The following is a 3,678-nucleotide window of genomic DNA, read 5'->3' as shown; positions in this document are numbered from 1 at the left end:
AAAAAAAAGCCAACCGCAGCTTCTTCCCGCAAACAAATTTTACCCTGGTCAAACATGCGGCCCAGAGCGGCCGAATTTCGTGTTTTAACCCTTTTTGGATAGTATTTCAGCATCTGACTTCTGTTTAAAAATTTTTCAAGATTTGACCCTTTTGCTACCGCCAGGGCCTCTGGCGGTAGGGTTAGATAGCCTACCGCCACGGCCCATGGCGGTAGGGGTGCGACGGAGGGGATGGCGGCCGTTTGACTGCGCTGAACGTGGTTAAGCACCTACCGCCAGGAGCCCTGGCGGTAGGCTGTGCGACCCTACCGCCAGAGGCCATGGCGGTAGGGTCTTGTTTCAGTGTAATGTTTCTGTAACGAAGAATTGAAGGGCCCTGGCGGTAGGCTGTGCTACCCTACCGCCAGAGCCCATGGCGGCAGGGTCCCGTTTTTTATGAATTTAAGTTCAATTGCTTGCTTCTTTTCAAATTCAATATGACAGTAATATTATAGCAAGTTTCACAAATATGACAACAATATCACATATCTCAAACAATTAAACTTGGGCATCACATACACATTAACAAATTTGAAGTGCATAGAACATTTCAAACGAACTTCAACTAATTAGTAAACGGAGTTCCACATAGTTTCACAAATAGCAAACACATAGATTCACAAATAGCAAACACATAGTTCCACGTAGCTTCATAACCACTAGAAAAGTTCAACCAAACGAAGTTCAACCAAACTAAAAGAGCCAACTATCGAAGAGCATAATCAGTTGCTCCTTCCCCTCTTGGAGGTACGGTCCTCGTTACTCTCTGAACGAGTCTCTTCGGTCTTCTTCTTGGGCCGTCGAGGAACCGATCTCTGGAAAGGTTCCGGACTCAGCAAATCTTTCGTCTTCGGATTCCTCTTCTTCGGCAGCTGAGATGCTTGAGACGTTTGAGTTGCTGGAGGTCCATAATCTTCATCATACTCCTCCTCCCCGTTGCTCTCATCCTCCTCCTCCCCTTCTTCATATGTGGCCTCCTCCTCCTCCTCCTCCTCCTCATCCTCCTCATCCTCCTCCTCCCCAACCAACCTAGACGACGAGGGAGCATGGCTCGATGAGCCGATGATACCCTGTGTGGCTACAGGCTGATAAGCTTCAACTGACCCAGCTCCAGCACACCCAAGCAGTCCTACCAGCTTGCGACAACGCTGCACGAACTTCTGCACACACAATGAAGCAAGGTCATAATAAGTATCAGATCGACTGATTGCAAGTGAAAAAGATGCATCTGTTCCGAGGAGGCTGAAAATGTACCTTCATCGTCCCCCTGACTCTGGTCTCCGATGCTATGCTCCCGGGAAGATCACTTAGTGCATCTGAGGCATCGAAGATGCATCTGTTCAGCTCATCGGACTGCAACGGCATAAGTCAGTCACGATGACGAATAAAATATTTTAAAATCAACCGTCAGTTCGAACTTACCACTCTGTTGATGAGGGGTGCAAACTCCCTAAATCCACTGTGCATGTCTCTGATGCCGGTCTGGTATGCCTGTTCATCGGGGTCAGCCCACTCCAGCTCCACGATGTCTTCCGCCGTCCATCGAGGCCTGAGACGAAGACGGTGCTTCTGGCCATCATCGTACCACCTCATGTGTCGGCCCAGGTAATCATCCCAGTTAGTCACTCTCCTCTCCACGTCTTTACGGTACCTCCGTCAGTTCCACTCCGTCACATGAGTCTTATGCTCCTCTCCCCAGTCTGTGATCGACTGATTCTTCTGCCGGCTCATCCTGCAAGGCATAAGCAACAAGAATCATCATAAGCGCAATGAGATCATCATAAGAAACAAGAAACATGATGATCTCACGGAGAACAAAGAGCTCACAGGTGGAGCGCGTGGTCGTCGGTATCGGTGGGCTGGCCCGGTGGGGTATGCTAATAAATCCCAAACTGCGTGGCCACGCGTTGTGGCAAATGCCACTCGACGGCGTACACACAGATCATGGGCACGATGCACCGCCAGAGACCACGGTCCGCATTGCACATCACGTTCAGATCAAAGTCCCACTCTCGTTCTTGTCGATACGGGCACCAGATTACCTATTACATATACATTGGTAAGTTCGCACTCTCGGTCAATAGTGGAATCAAAGAGAAAGGTGTTGGGCGAGTTCATATACCTGCGTATGCGCCAAAGCGTCCAACTCGTTGGTGTAGGTCTTGTACGAAGTCTTGTTTAGGCCCGTGTAGAGTTTGACAACGTCCCACTCGTAAGCTACGGTGGGGTTTCGAGTCTCGTCGCCTTCTTCGCCATAGGCTTCCCATGGGCGTCTTCGCAACTTCTCCGGACGCCCCACCGGCAGCCGCTCCCACATCCAAATGGAGAAGGCCCAGACAAAGCCACCCATATTAGACTTGTCTCCCGTCCTCTGCGTTGCGTCGTCAAGCTGCAAAACATCAAATGAGGATCAGATATAAGAAAATGTCATGGACACACTTTCGTAGGTAGGTACGCAATTAGACACTCTCTTACCAAACGGTATAGGTAGGCGAGAGATGTCGTCCCCCAACTGTACCCTGCATCCCAGTCCGCTAGGAAGAACAGATACGCCCAGTTGGCAGAGTTCCCGGAGCTGTCTGGAAACACGACCTCCGAGAGAATATACCACAGATAGACCCTCGCGTACAACACCACAGTCGCCTCATCTGCGCCTTGGGGGCATGTCTTCCGGTGCTCCGAGAGCCAGATCAACGGCACACCGGATGTACGGTTACTCTTGGCACCGGGGCAGTCGCCGATGAGGGTGGTGACCCTCTCCTGCCAGTTGGCCCTCTCCACTCGACCGGTGAGTGCATGACCCTCGATCGGCATTGTAGTAATCATCCCCCAGTCCTCTAGGGTCACCGTCATCTCCCCGCATGGCAAATGGAAAGAATGGGTCTCCGGTCTCCAATGGTCAATCAGAGTTGTGAGAGCCACGTGGACAAGCGTCGGTGGCTGACGCTTGAACTGCAGCACGAAACCCAACAGACGGGCTCTCTTGAAGAACGGCACGTAGCGCTCGTCGTAGTCCATATGCCCATGAACCCCGTGACCCCTCATGCGCAGTGGCTGGAGCGTCTGTCAAAAAGTGAACACCAAAAAGTTAGGAAATCATTTTCATCAATCCGAGAACTTTGATCAAAATTTCTTTCATATCACTTACCTCTCCGTTCTCTATGAAACGGACACGATGACCCTGTCGAATGCCCAGTCTAGCATGCAGTACCGTGGGCCGATGTTGTCCGCAAGAGGTGGCCGCCTTAATAGAGTTTCATAAACAAAAGCATCATAAGCATAAGCATACATAAACAAACAATGAACTCAAATCATATCAAGATAAAATTTTAAGCATATTCCTCCAACAACATCTACTACACATGATGGATCAAATCATATCAACATGCATCATATCAAAAAAAAAACCTCCAACATACATCATAGCTTCATATTTTTAAACAAAATTTTCCAAACAACATCTTCATATCATCATATCAACATGCATCATCAAACTAGGGTTCATCTTCACACTAGATCATATCATCATATCACATGCATCATCAAACTAGGGTTCATCCCTTTATCAACATTACATCATAATTTTTTTAACAAAAAAAATTATGAACTAGGGTTCATCTTCACACTAACATATGAACT

Source organism: Triticum dicoccoides, chromosome 7B (genome assembly GCF_002162155.2).
Source record: "Triticum dicoccoides isolate Atlit2015 ecotype Zavitan chromosome 7B, WEW_v2.0, whole genome shotgun sequence".
In the NCBI taxonomy this organism is placed as follows: Eukaryota; Viridiplantae; Streptophyta; class Magnoliopsida; order Poales; family Poaceae; genus Triticum; species Triticum dicoccoides.
The sequence above is the reverse complement of the archived record's forward strand: the minus strand, read 5'-3'. Positions refer to the sequence as shown.